The 24826-nt window shown below is 48.4% G+C and overlaps 1 protein-coding gene across 1 annotated transcript in view; it reads left to right on the forward strand.

The window, feature by feature from the left end:
• The first annotated feature begins 629 nt into the window (after positions 1–629).
• Positions 630–24826, forward strand: part of LOXL2 (lysyl oxidase like 2) — a 93686-nt gene continuing 69489 nt past the window's right edge. Inside the window, exon 1 of the mRNA XM_030312389.2 lies at positions 630–803. The gene's annotated coding sequence lies outside the window, so the exon portion shown is untranslated. The remainder of the gene's footprint in view (positions 804–24826) is intronic.

The raw sequence follows: 24826 nt of genomic DNA on the forward strand, positions 1-24826 counted from the left end.
CCCTGAGCGCAGAGCTTGTTAATCCTGGCCCTGCCGTGCGGGGAAGGACCTTAGAGGTCACTGAATCCAAAGCCTTTAATTACAAAGGAGAAAACCAATCCTCAGAGAGGGAGGCTTTGCAAAGGCCATAGATGTGATCTGCAGCAAGAAAGGGGGCCGTTTGTTTTCACGTTCAGAATCTGCTTCCCCATAGAGAAGAAACCCAGGCGAGATGCATGGGTTTCGGAACTCCTTTACCGACCAGTTTTTATTGAACGTCTATTATGTGCCGGGCAGCGCTGAGTTCTCTGGAAACCGTGGACCCTAAAGCTGGTGCACAAGGGCATCGAAGGGTTAAATTCCGGGAGCTGCTGAGGGTGGGGGTGGGTAGAGGAATCTCCCCGAGGAAAGGGCCCCCTCTCGAGCTGCTCAGTCTCCGGAAACCTGGGCGCGAAGAGCCTGGGAAGCGCTGCAACCTCTGGCGCGCGGCCTCCCCCGCACAGCCCGCTCGGGCCCGGGGAGGGGCCGCTCTCGAATTACAACAAAAGGGGCCGGAGGCCGGGCCTGCCGCGGTGGCCACCTCCCGGGAAGGGGGTGGGTTCGGGGAGGGGTTTGCCTTCCGACTCGCGTTAAAAGTACCGGGAAAAGCGTAAAGGAGCGACTCCGGCCCGCGGCTTCCTCAACTTGGATCCCGCTTCCTTCAGCGGCCTGAGAAGTCGGCTCGTCCCCTCTGCTCGGGAAAGGGGCGCAGCGGCGACGCGCGCGGAGAGGGGCCACCGTGGAAAGCTGGCCCCAGCCAAGCCAGCGCGGGCCCCTGTTGCCAAGTAAGAGCGCTCCCTGCTCCTCCCCTCCGCACAGCTGTAGGCAGGGAAGCGGGAGCGTCCCGGTGGGGTCCCCGGGGTCCGCTCCCTGCGGAGCTCCCTCTCGGCCGTGCTGCGGGTTCCCCGGACCTGCGTGGCGGGCACTTGGAGCGAAGGCTGCTTGCTCGGAGTGATGCTAGGACCTGCCGGCTAACGGGTGCCCCTTCCGACTCGGGCGGACCGGCCAGCCCCACCTCTCCCTGAGCCGGGCGAGGCTTTGCAGCTGGCGCGCCCCGGGGATCAGGGCGCTGTGTTCCTGGCTTGCCGGGGGCTCCTGCGACCCGGCAGGACGCAGCCCGTCGAGGCTCTGTGGGCCCTAGGTGCGGCGTGGGGCCAGGGTTACCCGGCGTTCTGGCTTTTGAGGGTATGGGGGGCGCGCGGGAGCGGGGAGTGCCCTGGGGTGTCCCCGGACTTTGGGGATACGGAGCGCACAGGGCTGGGGCAGAGCGGATGGGAGCCACCAGGGGTACGCCTGGGTGCTCTATCTCCCACTGCCTCGGAATTGGGTTTTCTCCCCAGCCTGCTAGAAAGGCTGGGCTGAGCGCAGGAGTGCCCTGAGTCCTGTAGGAGGACAGGCGCGGTCCGCTCCCAAGGTGTTCCCTCCCACGTCGTGTTGGCTTATCCGGGGGCCGGGGAACCTCTCCCGCCGTTATCACAAAGAGACCCTGGAGTAGGAAAGAACTAGCACAAGCTAACCCGAGGGTCGTACATGCAGGGTCGCCCCAGTGGTAGAGCAAATCCTAGCCCTGTACGCATCCCGCAGGACTCAGTGCCTACAGTTTTACGCAGGCGCTTTGGCCACTGCGCGCTGCACACCCTCCCCCCCACTCCAAATCTGGGAGTCCTCTAACTGTAGCTGCCTGCTGGAGGTGTCGCTGTAAATCAGCGCCGAGCTAGAAATGATTGGAAGAAACAAGCGAAGACCACCAAAAACCAGCGCGGGTGGGGTGAGGGGACGCGGCGGAACCTGGTGGGGTGGGGGTGGGAAGCACTGAACTGCTCAAAATGTTAGGAAACCTCAGGTCCAGGTGAGAAGAACGATGTTCACGTAAGTCGGAACATGCCCAAAATTAATTTTGCCCCCTAAAATCTTTGAACTCCGGGGTTCTAAAAATGAGCCCGATCATTTCTTTTTGCAGAGGAGGAAAAGCTCTGAAGCCCAAGGCCAGGGAGCTAGTCAGTGGGGGCTCGAACCCCTTTCCTGTACTCCGGCTCCTCCCTTATGCCACCGCCAGCCTGTCTGTCCAGGAACCCCCAAAGCCCATTTGTCACCTTTGCTGGAACTTTTTAGTTATTTATGGTGTATTCTGTACTTAAAATGGTCAGGGATGGGGCTTAGAAGGAAGAGGGAAATGCTCATTTCCCTAGTCAGTACCCAGATGAATGACTGGCTCACTGGACCCTGCCTTAGCTAAATTATTCATCTCCCTCTCCCTCTTGTCCTGTTCCCCTTACTGGTCCCCAGTATCTGCCCCAGAATGACCATTCACTCCCATGGCAAAGTGCATGCCCCCATTTGGCCCTGGGGTTCTTGGGGCCCAAAAGAATTGAGCCTCAGTGGGGAGTGTGGGTATACAAGCATCTGTGTGTCCCCCTGTAACTTTGTGTTAACAAGTGACTTGGTCTAAGGTGAATAGGATACTTAGGTCTGAAGACAAAGTGTGCACTTGACTTTATAGGCTGGCTGATGTTTGGATGCATGGCAGACAGAAAATTCTGAAAGACGCTTCCACCTGGGGTCCTGGCCTGCCTTCTCCTGGCCTTTTGCCATGTCCTTGTTCTCTGACCTCTGGATGACCAGTGTGGAAGGGTCTTGTGAAGGAAACAGATCTTCTGTGCTCTGGGGATGAACTTCAGTGAAGCTTTGTGATCCCCCACCCCCCAATTCTGCAATGTTTACTTAAAAATTATCTTGTATTTGTGGGGGGGGGGCAGCGCCTAGGTTGCTCAGGGGTTTGAGCCTCTGACTCTTGATTTCAGCTCAGGTCATGATCCCAGGGTCTCAGGATCAAGCTCCATGCCAAGCGTGGAGCCTGCTTAAGATTCTCTCTCTCTCTCTCTCTCTCTCTCTCTCTCTCTCTCTCTCTCTCTCTCCCCCCCCGCCCCTCCCCCTCCCCCCTCCCACTCAAGCTCTCTCTTGCTAAGATAAAAAAAATAATAATAAATTTAAAAAATTATTTTGTATTCTGAAAAATTTGATATATGCATAGTAGAGAGAAGGCCTCCATATTTTCTCCCCCAGCTTCAACAGTTATCAATATTTTGCCATATTTGCTCCTATCTATCCTTTTGCTCTTTCTTTCTAAAGCAAATTCCAGATTTCAAATTTGATAATAATTCTATCCCTATGTATTTCAGTGTGATCTTGAAAAATATTAAATAACCATTATGCCATTGCTATGCCTAAGAAAATGAACAATAATTCTTTACTATCATCTAATACCCAGCCCATATTCAAAAATTTCCCACTTTTGGGGCACCTGGGTGGCTCAGTTGGTTACGCATCTGACTTTGGCTCAGGTCGTCATCTCACAGTTCACGAGTTTGAGCCCTACGTCGGGCTGTGTGCCGACAGCTCAGAGCCTGGAGCCCGCTTCAGATTCTGTGTCTCCCTCTCTCTCTGCCTCTCCTCCACTCATGCTCTTTCTCTCTCTGTCTTTCAAAAATAAATAAACATTAAAAAAATTAAAACAAAACAAAGACAAAAATTTCCCACTTTCCCCCAAAATGCCTTTGTAAAGTTGAGCCGAGTTCTGCTGGTTTTTATAATCTATGTTCATACTGTATGTTATTCCTATCAAACCACTTTTCTATCCACTGTGTCGTTTGGTTATTATAACACTCCACCGAAGAGTAAGATGGGTACTGAATTCATTTTACAGCTGAGCACACTGGCAAACAGATAAGCTGTCCAGATGGCAAGGCAGGGATTGGCGAAGCCAGGACCTGACCCAGCCTCCTCATTCCTGGGCCACAGTGGCTCTGTTTCTCAGGGCTGCTCGTGGGCTATCGGCTGTTCTCTGAAGTGTTCCTCTTGGCTCTGGCTGCATCCTGAGCTTATCACTTCCCGTACACCTGTGATTAGAAATCCGTGTGTAAATATGTAGTAACTGGCCACTTGGTGCTTGCGGTAAATCAGCTGCAAAGTCAGGAAGCCTGGGTTTATTTCCCAGCTTATTGTAGAACCGTATGAAAGTGACTTACCTCTTGAGGACTCGGGGTGGGCCTCTGTGAACTAGGAAGCAGCATTTCCCCCTAGTCTCTGGCTCCTAGGTCTGGAAGTAGGATGAGCAAATCCGCTGTCGCTGAAATTCTTGGACAAGACCAAGGCACCAGAAGGAAATCTCACTGAGAACAATTACCCATCATTGATCATTGCCTGAGTAGTTTGGCAGCTAGTGTCTATAGTCGGAGATTCCTAAATTTCATGACAGGGAAGAGACTTCCCTCTGAAGTCCTTCAGTTATGGACAGCTTTGTTTATTCTGCCTTGGTCTGATGAGGATATAGAACACCAGAATTTTTTACTTTTAGCATTTTCATTACTTGTGCTTATTTGCTTGGAAGTGGGGTGATAAATCATTTCTACATCTTATTAGTAAGACTCATGAATTGGAATTCTTCCTTGGCTGGCCGTGTGGGAAAATGGAATCTCTTATTTCTTGACTCCTAGATTTTCTGCTCTTATATTCATTGCCCTGAAATAGACATTGAATGAACACACCTTCCATAAAACAGGCAGTCAGGGACAGAGAAACTGGTTACTCAATCCCATTATTCAAACTGTAGAAACTCAAAGGGGCAAACCATTAACCTTGAATCACCTTGTCTTCCGGCAGCCATAAATTCTCTTCCCCCTTAGCTAATAGGCTGTCTCCGTGGGAGCAGAATTTCTAGGTGATGCCACATCAGCTGTGACAGTTGCTTCTTTCCTTATAGCTTTGGGAGCATTAGGGAGTAGAGTCCCCCACTCCTGGAGCTGCTTGGATTCAGAACAGCTTGTGATTATTGTTCATTCCCCTCTGGAAAATGGTCTTAGTGATCTGTCCCCGTGGCTGTGTCACATAAACCCAGCTGCACCGTGGACCCTGAATGGGCCACGAGGCCTCAGATAAGTGGCCGCAGGCTGCCCCGCCCCAGACCCCCCCCGGAACCAGCAGAACTGTCAACCGTGGGCCAGGACTGGGAGGGCCAAGCAGATTGCACAGACATGCACCTGCAGCCATGCACTGCTTATCTTCTGCTCTCCAGCCATGTCTAGTTTCGAAGTGAGTCGTCAGACCTTCTTATCTTAGTAATTCCAGCTGTGCTCCTGCTGTTGCGCATGGCGCATGCTTGGCAGGGAACGCAACCTGGCCAGGTGTGCTGGCCGCTCCTGCCCGCCACGTGTGTCTGAGAATTCTTTTGGCACAGAACCATCCCTTCAGAATAGCCACTTATTCCAGGGTGATAAGAGCGTGATGGTGACAATTTAGATAAGATTTCTGTCCGGAGTTCAAAAAAAATCTTTGGCACTTCTCTTGGCAAAAACGACATACCCAGGTAAGTGATATGTGGCAAGTCCGGGGGTACAGTGAGAACAGACTCAACAGATAATGAGGATGTAATTAGGACCACAGTTAATCATTTCTTCTTACCCAAGGCTTTTGACGCCTTCGTGTGGAATACCTCCAACTTCATACTGTAATATCGCATGCGAATGATGAGACATTTTTCAAGTTGTTTCATTGTCAGAATCTGTTAGACAAGCAGACCCGTGGAGGTTTTGTGCAAGCTGCCATATGCCCTCCTTGATGCGTCCCCAACACAATGCTTAGAGTATCTTCTGGGAAAATGATGCTGCTTGCCTGAAAAGCACACGCCTAATGAGAACATTATGTGGATGACTTGTGAACAGCTTACTCTGCTCCGTTTCTTGTCACTGCCTTTGAACTTGAATCCATGAACTCCCCCACCCCCAGCCTTGTCCTGGAGCACCAAAGAGTAGCGGGATAAACATAGCACAGCTTTCCAGAGTGACAGCGTGACCCTAAGATCTAGTAAGAAAGATCTTTTCCTATCTTCCTAAATCAAATACAAATATAAAATTGAGTGCATTTTTAAAGTCAACTTCCTCCCCCACCCCCCACCAAGAATAGCACATGTAGGTGAAATGGCACCAATTCTAAGCATACACATGTATACACTTTTGGTTTTGTTTTTATTGTGATAAAATATCCACAACTTGAAACTCACCATTGTAACCATTTTTTAACTGTGGGGCTCAGTGGCTTTAGGCACATTCACATTGTTGTGTGACGTCACCACCATCCACCTCTGGAACTTTTCAGTCTTCCCAAACTGAAACTCTATCCCTATTAAATACTAACCCCCTATTCCCCGCCCCCGCCCCGCCCCCACCTCCCAGCCTCCTGGAAACCATCATTCTACTTTCTGTCTCTATGAATTTGACAACTCTGGGTTCCTCATGTAAGTGGAATCATATGGTACTTGGTCTTTTGGTGACTGGCTTATTTCACTTAACATCTATGTCGTCAAGTTTCATCCATGTTGCAGCATGTCAGTTTCCTTCCTTTTTAAGGGAATAGTATTCCTTTGTATGGACGTACCACATTTTGTTTACCCGTTCGTTCATCAGTGGTCACTTGAGTTGCTTCCGCCTTCTGATTGTTGGGAAGAGTGCTGCTGTGAGCATGGGTGTCCAGCTACCTGTTCTGGATGTATTTTTACAAAATGAACATGCCCGCGTAACTACCGCCTAGACCAAGACTAGAACATTACCTGGAGCACACGGTAAAGCAAGAGGTTTCAGTTACATCTCATGCCTGCATGCGGCTGCTTTAGCTACACCTCGGGGTCTTGGGATTGGACGCTCGTTTTCTCTTCGCGAGGCAGTTTGCAAGAGATGTTTGAAAGACACAAACATCGAGATTCGTTGTGAGATTTAAGCCACTTATTTCCTTAAAATACCTGGGGAAGATAGTACAGCATATTTGGCGTTTGCAGCTGTATTAACACATGACCACTAAGTATGGTCCCTCCAGGCTCTCCCTGGAAGAAGGGGACTCACATCCACCTGAAGAACGGCCCTTTTACCAGCTTCTGCTGCAGCATGAGTTTTCAGCCTTGGGGGAAATTTTCGTGGCCATGTACTGCCTTCCTGTCTTATTTTCCTTCCTTCTTCCTTTCCTTCTCTTCCCACCTAGTCCTCTCTCTTCCTTCTTAACTAAAATGACTTATTAGTGGCCTTCTATGTGCCAGACACTCTGCCAGTCATTGCAGGAGACACAAAAATGAGTAAGACATGGTATTTGACACATGTATTTATTTATTATTTTTTTTTAATTTTTTTTTCAACGTTTATTTATTTTTGGGACAGAGAGAGAGCATGAACGGGGGAGGGTCAGAGAGAGAGGGAGACACAGACTCAGAAGCAGGCTCCAGGCTCTGAGCCATCAGCCCAGAGCCTGACGCGGGGCTCGAACTCACGGACCGCGAGATCGTGACCTGGCTGAAGTCGGACGCTTAACCGACTGCGCCACCCAGGCGCCCCTGACACATGTATTTAAAATAAAATCGTCGGTAGGGGCGCCTGGGTGGCTCAGTCGGTTGAGCGTCCGACTTCGGCTCAGGTCATGATCTCACAGTCTGTGGGTTCGAGCCCCATGTCGGGCTCTGTGCTGACAGCTCAGAGCCTGGAGCCTGTTTCAGATTCTGTGTCTCCCTCTTTCTCTGACCCTCCCCTGTTCATGCTGTCTCTCTGTCTCAAAAATAAATAAACGTTAACAAAAATTTTATAAAATAAAATCGTCGGTCAAGAATACTATTCTGATGGCCGGCCGCCAACCCCTTAGTGCCCACCTAGTGCCAACGGCAGCCTTAGAGCATAGCCAAAGAATTTGTGGACCTCGGGCTTGTTGCAACACGTGAAGAGAGGAAGATTATCCACCGGGTTGCCTAGAATTGCTCTAGCATGCCCATAACCAAGTGGTAAGAATAATTTCTTTAAAACACTTTTCAGCTAGGGGTACCTGGCTGGCCGAGTCAGTAGAGCACTGACTCTTGAGTTTGAGCCCCTTGTTGGGTGTAGAGATTACTTAAAATAAAATGAAATAAAGTAAAATAAAAAACTTTAAGCTGCCTTGAATTCAGGTGCTCTGTTTGAGAGCCTTCTTCTAAAAATGATGTTTAGAAACATTTTAATGATGAGGACAAAAACACTAAAATTTACACATCAGTGAAACCCTGTGGGGTCTCTCATCCTTTCCAGAAAACCAGGCACTCTTGATCTTCTTGACTTGATATTCCCCAGTTGTTTTTCCTTCCCCACAGCTCACAAAGCCAGGCCCATCTCTCCACCCCACAACCATGCCAGTTACATCAACATCGTGACATTACCCAGCAGCGAGAGAGTTGCTCGTCTCCTAATTGGCCTCCTTTCCCTTGGTCTTAACCCCCACGAAGCCCTCCTTTATGCAATAGCCACTAGTGATCTTTCCAGAGCAGGGGTGGTAAACTTTTCCTCTAAGGACGGATAGCAAACATTTTGGACGTCACAGTCCATATGCTCTGTGTTGTTATTGGTCCACACTCTGTTTTAGTGGGAAAGCAGCCACAGATAGCAAGTAAAGAACTCATTATGGCCGTGTTCCAATAAAGTTTCATTTCCAGAAACAGTATTTATAGATTTGGCCCGTGGGCTGCAGTTTGCTGACTCCTGCTCTAGATCACAAATCTGCCCCCATCACCGCCCCCCCCACCCCACCCCGCCCCTGCTTTACTGTCCATTGGCTCCTTATCCCCAAAAGGAAAACTCAGCATTTCTTAGCATGACGTTCAAGTTCCCTCTCTGCCGGCCCTCTGCTTGTCATCTCTCCCACCTCTCATCATCCCCACCCCGCAGTGCCCCTGCTTTTCATCTTGCTATCTGCACCACACACGGCTTCCAAAAGACCCTTTGTTATTTCAGACCAGCCCTACCTGCTGCCTGGGATGATCTCCCCACCCCCAACCTGTCAAACTCAAACTTGCCTCCACAACCTGCTCAGTGTCAATGTCTAAGTCTTTTCCTGTTCCTCATCCTCAGGTGTGATCACCGCCTCCTCCTTTCACTCCTGTATCTCGTTCTGTACTGTTCCTGCTTCTGTAAGTATTGTGTGCACTCCTTGAGGGCAGAACCCACGTCAGAGTCATCTTTGAATTCCCAGTGCCTAATACAGTGTTTATCATGTAGCGGCTACTTCATAAATATATACTCGTAACACAAGTGTCATTTAAGTCCATTTTTTAACAGCTTAGTTGAGATGTAATTTACATACTATATAATTCACCCATTTAAAGTGTTCGAGTCAATGGATATTAGTATATCCACAGCTATGTACAACCGTCACCACAGTCCATTTTAGAGCATTTCACTACCGGAAAGAGAAACTTGTGTGCCTTACCTGTCACCTCCTTCTCCTCCCCCACCCTACCCTCACTCCCCACGCCCACTCCTGCTAATCTGCTTCCTGCCTAGATGTGCCCAATTCTGGATGTTTCGTATAAATGGAATCAAACATAAGGCTTCTTTCACTTTACATGTTTCCCAGCCTTATTTATGTTGTGGCACGTAAGCATACTCCATACCTTATTATGGCCAAATAATATACCACTGTATGGATATGCCACATTTTGTTTATGCGTTCATTGCTTTTTTTTTTTTTTTAAGTTTATTTATTTTGAGAGAGACAGAGACAGCGTGAGTGGGGGAAGGATAGAGAGGGAGAGAGAGCATCCCAAGCAAGCTCTGCACTGCCAGCTGCACAGCCCAGTGTGGGGTTCAAACCCACAAACAGCGAGATCATGACTTGAGCCAAAACCCAGAGTCAGAGGCTCAAATGACTGAGCCACCCAGGCGCCCCTATCTGTTCATTGTTGGGGGACATTTGGATTGTTTCCATCTTTTAGCTATTACGAATAGTGCTGCCATAAACATTTGTATACGAACTTTTGTTTGAACATCTGTTTTTAATTCTTAGGTATATAAATAGGAGTGGAAGTGCTGGGTTGTATGGTAATTCTATGTTTATCTTTTTGAGGAATTGCCAAACTGTTTTTCACAACGGCTGTACCATTTTACATTACCACCAGCAATGTATGGAGGTTCCAATTTCTCTGCATCTTCACTAACACCTACCTTTTCCCCCTTCAAAGAAACGTATAGGGGCGCCTGGGTGGCTCAGTCGGCTAAGCATCTGACTTCAGCTTAGGTCCTGACCTCTCGGTCTATGAGTTCAAGCCCTGCGTCCGGCTCTGTGCTGACAACTCAGAGCCTGGAGCCGGCTTCAGATTCTGCGTCTCCTTCTCTCTCTGACCCTCCCCTCTACTCGCACTCTGTCTCTCTCTCTCTCAAAAGTAAATAAACATTAAAAAAATTTTTTTTCAAACATTGTATAGCCCTCCTAGTGTATGCAAAGTGGTATTTCATTGAGGTTGTGATTTGCTTTTTTCCTGGTGACTAATGATGTTGAGCATCTTTTCAGGTGTTCATTGGGCATTTGCATATCTTCTTTGGGGAAATATCTGTTCAAGTCCGGTGCCCATTTTTAAATTAGGTGGCTTATTCTTATTGAATTGTAGGAGTTTTTTTAAATGTTATTTATTTTCAGACAGAGAAAGTGTGTGTGTGTGTGTGTGTGTGTGTGTGTGTGCGCGCGCGCGCGCAGGGGAGGGGGACAGAGAGATAGAGATAAAGAGAGAGAGAGAGTCCCAAGCAGACTCCTCACTGTCAGCACAGAGCCTGATGCAGGGCTTGATTTCCAAACCATGAGATCATGACCTGAGCCAAAATCAAGAGTCAGACACTTAACTAACTGAGCCACCCAGGCACCCCAAATTGTAGGAGTTTTTATATGTTCCGGATATTAGACACTTTTCAGATCTATGATTTACAGATATTTTCTCCCATTCTGTGAATTGTCTTTTCACCTTCTTGATAGTGTCTCCTTGTTTCTCAGTTGACATCATATGTACTCAGCATTTATACTATAATGGATTCAGGGGATACAGAGATTATGTGCCCTCAAGGGGATTCACAGGCTTGAAAGGGAGATAGACATGTAAATAATACAATAAATACTTGATCACTATGCCTTTTTTCCTGCCCATACTACTGCTGCCCTGGTTCATGAAACATCCGATAGTGCCTTTTGATGCACTTTAAATTTTGATGAAGTCCAATATACATATTTTTAATTTGTTGCCTGTGCTTTTGGTGTCATATTTTTTATATATATATATATTTTTTTAACGTTTATTTATTTTTGAGACAGAGAGAGACAGAGCATGAACAGGGGAGGGGCAGAGAGAGAGAGGGAGACACAGAATCGGAAGCAGGCTCCAGGCTCTGAGCCATCAGCCCAGAGCCCGACGCGGGGCTCGAACTCACGGACCGCGAGATCGTGACCTGAGCTGAAGTAGGACGCTTAACCGACTGAGCCACCCAGGCGCCCCGATATTTGAGAAACCATTGCCAAATCCAAAGTCAGGAAGATTTACCCCTACGTTTTCTTCTATGAGTTTTGTAGTTTAGCTTTTATATGCAGATGTTTGATCCATTTTGGATTAATTTTTGTAAATAGTGTGGAGGAGGAGTCCGGCGTCTTTCTCTTATATGTGGCTACCCAGTTATGCCAGCACCATTCTTTTTACAAAGACTGGCCTTTCCCCATTGAATTGTCTGGATACTTGTGTCCAAATCAATTACTGATAAATATATGAGTTTATTACTGGACTCTCAGTTATATTCCACTGATCTGTGTGTGTCTGTCCTGTGCCAGTACCACACTGTCTTAATAACTGTTGCTTTGCGTTAACCTTTTGCCCTTTTGAAATTGGAAAGTGTGAGTCTTCCCACTGGGTTCTCCTTTCTCAGAATTGTCTTGGCTATTCTGGATCCCTTACAATTCCACATAAATTTGAGAAACAATTTTTCAATTTCCATGAAAAAGTCAGTTGGGATTCTAATAGAGATTTTGATGAATTCATAGATTAATGTGTATTCTCATCTTAATGACATTAAGTCTTCCAATCCATGAACATGGGATGTTTTTCCATGTATGTAGATCTTTAATATCTTTGAAAAATGTGTAGCTTTCTGAGGATAAATTCTGCATGTCGTTTGTTAAATTTGTTTCTAAAATTATATTAAAATTTTTTTCAACATTTATTTATTTTTGAGAGACAGAAAGAGTGAGAAAGAGAGAGAGAATGAGCAGGGGAGGGGCAGAGAGAGAAGGAGACACAGAATCCGAAGCAGGCTTCAGGCTCTGAGCTGTTAGCATTGAGCCCAATGCAGGCCTTGAACCCATGAACCATGCGATCATGACCTGAGCCAAAGTCAGATGCTTAACCGACTAAGCCACCCAGGGGCCCCTAAATATTTTATTCTTTCTGATGCCATTGTAATGGAATTCGTTTTGTCATTTCCTTTTTGGATTGTTCTTTGAAAGTGAGTGGAAACAGTTAACTTTTGTATATTGACCTTGTATCCTATAACCTTGCTGAACTCTTACCAGTTCTAATAGTCTTTTAGTAGATTCCTGAAGACTTTCCATATATACATGTGGGTAGATTCCTAAACATAGAGTAACAGGTGTTCAGGAGGTAGATATGTGGTATCCTAGAACAAAGAACAGCAAGACCAAAGTCAGGGAAGTGTGGAAGCAGGTATCTTCTGGGGACCACATGCACTCAGGTCAGTGTGGCTAAACCTACGGTTGTGGGTTGAAGCTAGTATGTGTCATGCTAAAGAAAGTGGAGGGGCGCCTGGGTGGCGCAGTCGGTTAAGCGTCCGACTTCAGCCAGGTCACAATCTCGCGGTCCGTGAGTTCGAGCCCCGCGTCGGGCTCTGGGCTGATGGCTCAGAGCCTGGAGCCTGTTTCCGATTCTGTGTCTCCCTCTCTCTCTGCCCCTCCCCTGTTCATGCTCTGTCTCTCTCTGTCCCAAAAATAAATAAACGTTGAAAAAAAAAATTTAAAAAAAAAAAAAAAAAAAGAAAGTGGAGGCATCCTGTAGCCACCAGTGGGAGCCGTGCCATGGCTGGAAATGCAGTGAGAATATTAGAATCATTCTTAGGAGGCCCCAAAAAGACTTGTGATCATCACCACTGACACTGATCAGGTCCAAAGGTAGCTGAGAAAGTCTGCCTCCCCCAGGAAGAGCAAGAACTTGTAGGTCCGTGTGTATATGCCACTACTCTGCAGATGCCATTATCTCCAGGAATGATCATCAGTGACACAGCACCAGCTGGCATTGTGCAGCTGAGCCCCGCCAGCTTTGGTGATGTGGCGGTCAGTGCCTGCTATTACTCACCGGGCTTCTGGAAGGAAGCCACTGCTTCTAATGGACAGCAGAATCCCAGATCACAGGCTCTTAACAAAGTTGAGAACGGCACTCCTACCCCCTCCTCTGTGTAGCCAGACATTTCCAGACAAGGCAGAGATGTGGCTGCTCCCTCCTTTGCTGGGCCCCCTGGGTCTAGTTCTCGTCTGAGGGGCTCAGGCCTGAAGAACTGACTGTTGACTGAGGTTGCATCACTTGGATGAGGGCTTGGCCTGGAAACTAGTGGGGACACAGAAAGTGTAGAAAGCCAAAAGTGAGTCCTGCTAAGACTAGCCCTACCTGAGGCACAAGGAAAGCTAACCAGTACCTCCGTGGCCACTCTTGAGGAGGCATCTCTTTGAAAAACTGGTTTGTGTACTCCGTCTAGCCCAGAATTCCCTCCACTTCCCACCCAGTATACTCCTCTTATGAGCATGGCCAAGCCCCTCCCCACCTGTCTCTGCCTGGACCAATGCTCCATGGATTTGCATGCAGTGGGTCTCATCCCTAACTACACTTCCTGCCCTAAAAACACGACTTGTTGGCAGTGATTGGATTGCACACCCTTCTGGCTCTGGCTTCTGTTTTCCTCCCCCTAAAGTGGTGCAGAAACTCAGACGAGTTTGGCTACTGATTGTAGCTCTGGGAAACAGTGTGTTTGGGGGGTGTGTACAGAGGGGGGGAGGTGGGGGGATGGTTAAAACCTGTTACCTAAGTGGTGTGTTAAGAGTGGTCAGTGGGTGAAGTGAAGCCCCTCCTTGGATTTTTCCAAGTTCTTGCTGATTTTATAATTATAATAGTTACCACTCATTGAGCATTGCTATGAGCCAGTCACTCTACTGGGCCCTTGATACTTCTTTTTTTTTTTTTTTTTTACTTTTGAGAGAGAGAGACAGAGCATGAGTGGGGGAAAGGCAAAGAGAGAGGCAGACACAGAATCCGAAACAGTTTCCAGGCTCTGAGCTGTCAGCACAGAGCCCAACGTGGGGCTTGAACCCACAAGCTGTGAGATCATGACCTGAGCCGAAGTCCAAAAGTCCAACGCTTAACCAACCGAGCCACCCAGGCGCCCTGGGCCCTTGATACTTCTTATGTGACTCACTAAGATGGTAAGACCCTTCTCTAGTTGCAGAAGCCAGATCTGAATCTTGACCACTCTCAGATGCCAACACTGTGTTCTTTCAATTATTGTAGGCTATCCTGGAGTCAGACTAGGCCTTCATTTTTTTAGGGCCACGGATTGGTTAATTTGAATCCAATGGGCATCTTTGCGTCACTCTGTTCCCACCGCCGTTACAATGGTATTGCCTTCAAACAGCAGCACTGATTTTTGGGTTTTCTCTGCCTTTCTTTATGGACTATGTGCTATAGAGATAAAATGTGTCTCTTATAGATGCTATATGTATTTGGCTTTCCCTTTCTGATCCAGTCTGACAGTCTCCATTAGGCACACTTTTAAGAGTCTGAAATTGTACCTTCAGCCTCCCCAAGACGCAGCCTGGTTAGAATGAGATTCCATCCAGAGCCAGAGATGGACTGTGGGGAACCCTAGTTGATCACAACAAATTATGCCCGACAAAGGCCTCTTTCTGAAGGCTGAAAAAAAAATCAGCTTTATATGCTTACCTTCTCACCATTTCCCGGTGCCCTGAACATTCCTGCTCTGTGGCCAGAAATAGACAGGGCTGAGGTGGAATCTTTGGCCAGGGGCCAAATGGACCAGCCCCGGCCAAGCCTGGTGTCAAAGTCTGCATTCTTGTCTGAGGTGGTTCAGAAAGGCCCCGTCATCCCCCACCGCTGCCCTCATTCTCTGAGCACACCCCCCTCACCAAAGGCAGCCTTCTTCCACAAAGGAATGTGTTCCATGTGGGGCCAGAAGCAGCACCCGGACCACAGCTGGGGCAGCCTCCCCGCGGTGTGCTCTGGGCCATGAATGAGAACCATTCATCAGTCCTGCTGATCCAGCAGGAATCCCTAGCAGTGAGGGTCTGATGAAGGAGACAGCCCCCACCCCACCCCTTGACCCCGTATCTGAATGCCGACATCTGGCAGAGACATTAGGTGGAGCCTTCTGTCTGGGTGAAAGAATCCCACTGGGTTCTGTGCTCCCCTGTTCAGCGAACGCTGAGCAAGTGCCCTTTGCATCGTGGGCCACTGCTCATGGCTGGGGAGTGGTGCCATTGTTTATGCGACGAAGCAGGAAGGCCCGCTACTGGGAGCTCTGGAGCACAAGATGTGGGGCAAGGGCTGCGAGGAACGAATCATTTCCCTACCTCGGAAGGGCCTAGAAATGGCAGGGCCAGTCATGGAAAGCTGGAACCCAAGGGAGGCCTGCTTGAGGAGGGCCTCAGACAGTCGTGTTGGTGGGTGGGAAGAAGGGAAACGGTTAAGAGGATCAGCTTGTAGAAGAGCAGTGCTTTTTGCTAAACGCACGCCGTGCAAACAGCGAATGGTGTTTACAGTGTGTTTCCCCCCCTCGTCTGTGCATGCCTTTGTTACTGACTAGGAATCAGCTGGGTCACGTGGGGCATTTTTTGGGTCACGTGGGGTGCCACAGAGTGAGGTATCGGTGGTAAGGGGCCGTGGTCTGTCATATTGTTTTAAGGCTACCCTAGGCCAGTCAATAGCCACTTTTCAGAAAATGTTTTTAGGCAGGCAGGTTCTCTAGCACAGAATGCCCCTTTCAAGGGAGGTGATGGAGTGATTCAGATGGGACCACTTCTGGGGGAAGGAAAACGTTTGAAAGCCCCAAGGAAATCTTGAGACTCAGGGTTTCTTTTTAGAGTCAGCCTTTCATACTCTTTGCTAGGCAAAATGATTCAGCTGTCGAATAGTAGCCTAAGAAAAGGACCCTGGAAATTCCACTTTTACATTTCCTCTTTTGCCTGTTGGAGCCCTGTTGGGTTCAAGTTAGGTAAAGGAGTTTCAAATATTCATCCATGATGAGAACAATGCCACTGTTAGAGTCATAGCATTGGATGACATAAACCCCATTTAAAAGTCTTATTTGCAGACACTACAGACAGACTCCCTGGAGCCCACCCTTCCATTGAACTTCGCACGATTTAGCACCCCACCTAGCTTATCCAGCACATGTGAAGACACCTATTGATTGAGGTAACTAAGCTTTTCTCCAAATCATATACTCTCTGGAGCAAATGTGTATTTCTAGTTTTCAAATCAGTTGCTCCAAGAGCTGGATCCAGGAGGAACTACCTAAGCTCATCCTTGGGAGTTCCCAGTTCCCCAGATAACACTTGGGGAAACCTGAAGATCAAAATTAAGCACAACCACTTGCATAATACGGCTTAGCATCTTGTGGTTGGCACTTGAATTGCCCGACCCAAGTCTAGCAGGCGCCACCTATTTGAACCAAAATATTTTACCTGACATTTTTGACCACCTACTGTGGATCATGAACATAAGAAGTACGACCTTTGATTTTTTTTTTAATGTTTTTTTTTTTTAACATTTATTTATTTTTGAGACAGAGAAAGAGCACGAACAGGGGAGGGTCAGAGAAAGAGGGAGACACAGAATCTGAAACAGGCTCCAGGCTCTGAGCTGTCAGCACAGAGCCCGACGCGGGGCTCGAACCCACAGACTGTGAGATCATGACCTGAGCCGAAGTCGGACGCCTAACCGACTGAGCCACCCAGGCGCCCCCGACCTTTGATTTTTGTAACAATCCTGAAAAGCAGGTGTTTCTTGCTTTCCCTTTAAAAAGTTGCTTTTAAGTAGATACCGTTTCCATTTGACAGATGAACTACAGAGACTTAGACAATCTAAGTGTGCCTGAGGTCACAGAGCGAGTAGTGGAAATGAGATTTGAACCCAGGTCCGCGTGCCTCTAAACCGCTTCCTGACAGTAGAGAGGTGGCAGCGGGTCCAGCCTGTTCTTCATGGGGGAGGAGTGTGCGGCTGTCTGAATGGCTCACTGCTTATAGAGGGTGCTCACGGCCCTTGAAGAAGGTGAGCTGATGCTGCCTGATGTTTGTCAGGAATGCCTGGGACCTTCAATCCCAGTGATGTGAAGGAATTCTTCCCATAGCTCTCCCAGATACTCCCTGGAGTATAATACCTCTTCTTGGCGTAGCTTACCCTAGTATCGACCGAGTGAAAGTTGTATCCTCCAGGGGACTGAATTGAATGTGAGAATGTCCTCAACTGCTTAGCCAGGAGCCCAGCGAGAACATATTGGGAGAGATCATTTAGCACGTTCTGATAAGCCACAGTCACAGCCAGCTTTCTTCTGGCACGCACTGCCTCTCATTCATGTTAATCAAACACTGCAGTCCATGGGCATCTTGCCTTGAACCCTCTGACGATGGCCCACTCCCGAGCTAAACTGTGTGAATAATTAAGACCATCTGCTGCAGTAGTTCCCAGACTTCAGTCAGATGAGGTTTTAACAATACTCTGCAAGGTGAGCTTTCCCCTTGTGAACTTTCCTCAGCATGCCTGGAGAGGGTCGCTGACACCCTCTTGAGCTTGCTTTTTGGTATGTGTGAACGAGCTGCAGATAGGTTCTGCTGACCCAGTTGGCTTGTGTTCAGGGTAGAAGGTGTCCCTGGAATTAAACATGGCTGTGGATGACCTGGGAGTTCTTCAAAGGTGAATGCTGAATAGATCTTCCTGTTGTCTAAAAACTCCCCCAGCTGTGGGATCAGATACTACATTTGGCCAGAGGTCTCCACCATTTTTCTGATGTCTTTAGTAGAATAAAAATCTCTGACTAAGGACTGAGAGAGCAGGTGTGAAGAGGAGGAATGTGTCTTTCATCAATCCAAATGTCATCAAATGTCCAGAAAGGTAAAGGGAGAATTGACCATATTTGTTTATGATTAGGTGCCAGAGAAGGTAAGAGACATAGTGCTCTGCTGTTTGTTTTATTCAAATTAAAATTCAAGCTTTGCTTTTATTTTTCACCATTGGGAGTCTAATACATCTTTTTTAAAAAAATTTTTTAATGTTTATTTTATTTTTGAGAGAGAGAGACAGAGCATAAGTGGAGGGGGGAGCAGAGAAAGAGGGAGACACAGAATCTGAAGCAGGCTCCAGGCTCTGAGCTGTCAGCACAGAGCATGATGTGGGGCTCAAACTCGAGATCATGACCTGAGCTGAAGTTGGACACTTAACCGACTGAGCCACCCAGATGCCCAGAGCCTAGTACCTTTCTTAGGGAAGCTCAAATCCTTTAGCCCAAAGCAGTCTTCTTAAGCAAATCGGTCACTGGGCAAGGCTGGGTATACCAGAGTGTGCTTTTCTCAGTCACAGGGATAAGAATGACTCATGAATAAACGTCTCAGTTCTGGTATCTGGATACCTGGATGCAAATCCCAGCTCGATCACCTTTTAGCTATGTGACCTTAGGAAAATCACGTAGCCTTTTGTCCCTCAGTTTTTCCTCAGGGAGATAGGGATGCTTATAATACTCTCAGAGGGCTGCCTGGAGCTGTGCCGTCCAATATGGCGGCCACCATCAAGTGGGGCCACCAAGCACCTGAAATGTACTTGTCCGCGTTGAGATGTGCTGTGCATGTAAAGTACCCACCAGATCTCAAAGACTTAGTAGAAGAAAGGGATGTAAAGTATCTCATTAATAGTTGTATACATATATATTTTTTAAATGTTTATTTTTGAGAGAGAGAGCACGAGCAGGGGAGGGGCAGAGAGAGAGGGAGACACAGAATGCAAAGCAGGCTCCAGGCTCTGAGGTGTCAGCACAGAGCCCAACATGGGGCTTGAACTCATGACTGTGACATCATGACCTGAGCTGAAGTCAGATGCTTAACCGGCTGAGCCACCCAGGCGCCCCTAATAATTGTATATTGATTACATACTGGAACAATAATATTTGGGACATAAGAGATAATATCATTAACATTAATTTCATCCATTTCATTTTACTTTTTTAATGTGGCTACTAGAAAAATTTAAATCCCATATGTGGCTCGCATTGTGTTTCTATTGGGAAGCTCTAGTCTAGAGAATTAAATTGGTTCATACCTGTAAAGCACTTTTTATACAGTAATAGATACAGAATGAGTACAAGAAGTAAATAAATACAGGGTTCTTTTTTTTTAATCCAGCTTTCTCTTTAACAGAGTCTTACCTTAAAAATGCCAGCCCGTGTAGTGTCCAGGTTGCTGAATAAAAGCAGAAGTCATACTTTTGGAAGAAGGGGGGGGGTGCAAATGAATACATAAAACAGGCAGAGAGCAAGAAAGCGTATATGTCCCCGGGTGGGGGAACCAGTGGGGAATTGCTTACCATCATCTTTGCACAACAAAATGACCCGACCCCGAAGGTAGAGCACATCTGCCTCTCGGCACCTTCCACTATAACGTTACGTTCAAGGGGAAGGCTCTGGAGCTGTCCCATAAGCCTTCACTCTGCCTTCCTTCCCGAAGCTGGCATCTATTTGGAAATGGCCTCAGAGAGGGAATGGAATGTGCGTGGCTTCCATGGCACACTCAAAGCAAGAGATGATGCCCAGCCCCCTCCAGCTTCCTGAGCATAGCTTAACGGTGTTGTAGGAGGTAAGCCGAGAAGGCAGAAGTCGCTGGAGCAGGCTTCTCAGAGGAGGTGGGTCTTTTTTTTTTTTTTAATGTTTTTATTTATTTTTGAGACAGGAGAGACCGAGCATGAGCAGGGGAGGGGCAGAGAGAGAGGGAGACTCAGAATCCGAAGCAGGCTCCAGGCTCTGAGCTGTCAGCACAGAGCCCGACGCAGGGCTCGAACCCACGGACTGTGAGATCATGACCTAAGCCGAAGTAGGATGCTCAGCCAACTGAGCCACCCAGGCGCCCCTCAGAGGAAGTGGGTCTTGAGGAGCTGCCATTCCCCATGGGTCTGCCATGTGGGCCCCGCGGACACAACCGTTCTCCCCTCTGGATGTCAGCATTGCTCACTGCCTCAGACATTCACAGGCCCTGAGTGTGTCGAGTCCAGCATGTGGGTAGGGGCTCATCCTTTGAGGGCAAACAGGTGTGTACAGGGGGTTGGCATATTTCCCAGGAAATCAGATGTGATGGGTTGGCACTATGCCTTACTCTGCGTCTCTTAGAGCCCATCTTACAGCCCAAGACTTTCGTCTAGATACTAAGCATTGATTATCTGTTGGGGCGAGATTTTATTATCCCAAGGCGTCTTCATCCCCCATAAATCACCCCGTCTGCCTACCACCTTCCCCACCTTCAGAGGTAAGCAGGCACCTACGTCAGCTGATCTGAAAGGCACAGGAAGGTCCACCTACTCATGAAAAACCCGTTGCCCTTACTTCTAACACGGTGCAATATGTAAAATTCGACTACTGGAATTCGTATCTAGGAGTTCTTTGTTACAACGTAAAAGTCCTTAGAGCAATAATTAATTTATTCTTCAATGTGTTAAATTCCTAAATACGATCATTTCATGAGGAATGAATTTATCCCTTGCTTTTCAATGCACCTAGATCAGAAGAAAAAGGCAGTTTGGGTAGGGGTGAAGATGTGAGGAGGAATTTATATTTATTCACTCAATAACTATTTGCTGAGTACTGTAGGTACTCAAATCAAGGGGTACTGAGCTGGCAGGAAGGCAAGAAGAAAACTAATGTGCATGAGTCTATGCTGTATGCTAGGAATTTTTACATGATTTCATTTAATCTACACACACAGACACACACTCACACACACATCTCATTGCACTTTGTAGATAAAAGAAATGAAGACCAAGAGTTTAATGGATTGGCCCATGGTCCATGGTTAGTAGTTGGCAGAGCCTTTTCTTGACCTTGGGTGTCTTGGCCCATTGGGTGCCTTGGTGTCCAATTCTATCTATCTGAGATGCCTTTGTCTGTCCTAGGCTCTAAATTTTGGCTCTAAGAACTTGGTTCTTAGTCAGGCTCTAAGTTCTTGGTTTTTCAGTCAGGCTCTAAGTTCTTGGCTGAGGTCAGCTTGCAGAGGATCTGGAAGCATCCTGCTGGACCCCAGGATGCAGCCAGGGACCATGACAAGACCTCAGGTTCTCAGTCTCTTCTGTAACCTGAGTCCCTGCCACCCCTAGCCTCCAGTCCCTCATCTGTGCCATGAAGAGGGTGGGCTGGGACAGGGAAGGCAAGCAGATGTCGATTTGCATGTCAGATTCAACCAGCTAATGGTGGCTATCTAGGGTGTCTGGGAGCAAGACGTAAGAGGCAAGAGTGCTGGCACGGGTTTGTGATGACTGCCACAGGGCGGGGCGGGAGAAGGGCGGCGTGCCCGGTGGGCGTTTGCCATCCTGGGCACTGGATGAATAATCTTAAGAACTTTCTGGTTCTAAGATTTTATGAATCCATTGAGGTCCCAGATGGCCTAGGCGAGAAGACAGTTGGTATGGGTTGAACTGTGTCCCTTACCTTGCTCTGGTCAGTCTTTCTGGGGGCTAATCCCTCCCTCTCTGAACCCGGATCCTGATTCTGCTGCTGAAGTGGTGCTTCCTCCCTGGATCTCTCACTGTCACCAACTGATGCTCTGCCCACCCCAAACACGTGTTCCACGACCCCTCTGTGTGCGCATCTACTCCGTTCCACCGCTGCTCCAGCCACATCCGCTGATCTGATCCGATGGCCATCTGATGCTTGACGTGCCTCTCCGCGGTGATTTAAAAACAACCTCTATGCTAGGATCATAGGTCAAAACGCTATTCAAGTAAAGTGGCTGGGAGGGGAACTTTGACTCCCTCATCTTCCACTGTGTAGGTCCTCTTGCCTCCCGGCGGCCCCTCCTCTCATATCTGTTGGCACCACTGGTTCCCCAGAAGGTCCGGTTGAGTATCTTGGAATCAGAACACAAAGGTCCAAACCCTGCCTTCACCACCTCCGAGCGCTATTGATTTGGGGACGCTTTACTTTTAGAGACTGAATTTCCACTTTTGATTATGGAAATAACCATACTTGCTGACTCTGAATTCCCCTCCTGCTCTGAAGATCTGCCCATCCATCCTTTTCCAGCCCCTTCTAAAAACTGTGTTCGGAAGCCACCTCTTTCTGTCCCTGCACAGATTGCTTATTTCCACACCTATTGCTCTAGTCACATCATATGCTCTAGTCCAGACTACTCCACGTTTTCTTTTCCTAATTCTTCTTCCCAGCCCTGCTCAAGGCCTTCCTCCTCCCCTAGCCTCTCCTGACCTTTGTACTGAAGTGGGAGGAGTCCTGGATTTGGGAACCAGGAGATATAAATTATCCGCTGCGCTTGCTCCCTTAGCCAGGTGACCCCCGACATGGCCTTCCCCTTTCAAATGGCCCTGCATGGTCCTTTCTGGCAAAAACCTTCTCTGATTTTGTTCGAACTCACACAGACCTCTTGTATCCATACATCCATAACTCTTTTTTTAATGTTTATTTTTGAGAGAGAGAAAGAGCATGAGGGGTAGAGAGAGAAGGAGACACAAAATCCGAAGCAGGCTCTGGGTTCAGAGCTATCAGCACAGGGCCCAGCGCAGGGCTCCAACCCATGAACTGTGAGATCATGAACTCAGCTGAAAGTCGGATGCTTAACCAACTGAGCCACCCAGGTCCCACCCCTAAACCCATAAGTCTTAATGCTCCCATAGTCTGGGCCCAACTATTTAAAACTTGAGTACATTCTCTTCTTATAATTCTCCCATTCCAGAGAGATGGGACCAGCCCAAGAGACAATGGGAGAAAAATGAGAACAGAATTTACATTCTAGATGGGGAGATAGGACCAATCCCACAAGAATGTGAGCACCTTCCGTTTCTTCGGTCTCTCCCACAGCAGCTAGCTCCATACTGGGTACAAAATGGGTGCTCAGGGGCGCCTGGGTGGCGTAGTCGGTTAAGCGTCCGACTTCAGCCAGGTCACGATCTCGCGGTCCGTGAGCTCGAGCCCCGCGTCGGGCTCTGGGCTGATGGCTCAGAACCTGGAGCCTGTTTCCGATTCTGTGTCTCCCTCTCTCTCTGCCCCTCCCCCGTTCATGCTCTGTCTCTCTCTGTCCCAAAAAAAATAAATAAACATTGAAAAAAAATTTTTAAAAATAAATAAATAAATAAATAAATAAATAAACAAACAAAATGGGTGCTCAACACTGGGTGTTATATGCAAGCTATGGATCACGGGAATCTACCCCCCAAACCAAGAGCACACTGTATACACTGTATATTAGCCAACTTGACAATAAATTATATTTAAAAAAATAAATAGGTGCTCAGTTAAATACTCAGTAAGTGTGATAGTACTTTTCATTTATACACATTCTATGAACTGAAAGGAGCCGAATAAGGAGGTAGGGCACAGGAACTAGGAGGTCATACAGACTGTCCCTCCACTCTTGCAAGAACAGAAGGGACGGGGTGTTTTTCTGCACTCTAACTTATCGTCACCTCCTCTGAGAGGATAAATCCACAGAGGGAGCTTTACTGTACCAAAGTTCAGTCCCAAACCCTGCAATTGTTCAGTTAAAAAAAATGACATTTTCCCCTGCTCTAATGATCCTTTCTGGAAGGAGCATGTATGCAATACAAGTCATTATTTACGGTAATGGCAGAAAGTTGAGGGAGTCTTTCTTGTTTGAGGTTTGGCCGCTGTCGGTCACCCCTCCCCTCTATTCTCACAGCAGAAAATTCACACAAGGCACCTACAGCAGATGAGAGCAGTCGCTTTGTATGAGAAAGCCAGGACTGGGGAAGGCAGCTTGGGCCACGATGGGGCTCCCACCTCCCAGGGAAAAGTGAGGATGACCTAATCCAGTTTTCCTCTGCTTTGCCCCTGTTTTCATTGGCTGAATATATTTTCTCACAGGTCTGAACGATGTATATATTTTACAGAGAGAAACACTGAAGAAGGGGAAATGGTTTGCTAGGGGTAATAGAGCACTCCCACTGTGCCAACCCAGCTATAACCTCAGAACGTCTGCCCCATGGCAGGTCTGTTGTTTACAAGTAAAACTGCGACACTTACCCACCATCTGCGAGGCCTGCGGTTTGCCTGGCCTCTTCTGCACCGCCCCCCACCCCCACCCCACCTTCCAGGAATGAGGATGGGTCTACCCTGAGCCAGCTGTACCCTGTCCTTATCCAAATCTTTTAAAATAAGGGACTAACGTATGCCAGGGACCGCGCTAAGCCTGGGGGCCGGTCGAGTGCCAGATCACCCACGCGGGCGCGAGCAGAAAGGGGACACCCGCTCCCACGGAGCCTGGCACTGCCCTGCCCAATCCGTCCTCACCCGGCCTGGTTCCTGAAAAGGCCCGAGGGAGGCAACGGGGCCCGGAAGTCCAGGCCGCCGGGTCAGCGCCCCCCCCCCCCCCCCCCCCCCCCCCCCGCCTCGGGGACGCTGGTCCCCCGAACGCCGGCGTGTCCCGAGCCCCCTGGGGCTTACCCAAGGACTTCAGCGCCCCGGGTCCCTGATGGGCCGGGAGGACCGCCCGCCCCTTCGCTGGGGCACTGAGCACCACCGCCCCGGGCCCCGCCCCCGCAGCTGGGTCTGGAACCTCCCCCTTTCTGGCCCTGCAGGGCGGGGCTCGGGTCTCCCTGGGTCATCAGCGTCTCTGGACAGCGCAGCCTTTCAGAACCAGTGGGACCACCCTGGACAGATTCCCTGCAGGCCACCTTGCTCCAGGCAGCCGGGGCCTCAGGCCG

Source organism: Lynx canadensis, chromosome B1, assembly GCF_007474595.2.
Source record: "Lynx canadensis isolate LIC74 chromosome B1, mLynCan4.pri.v2, whole genome shotgun sequence".
NCBI classification, from domain to species: Eukaryota; Metazoa; Chordata; class Mammalia; order Carnivora; family Felidae; genus Lynx; species Lynx canadensis.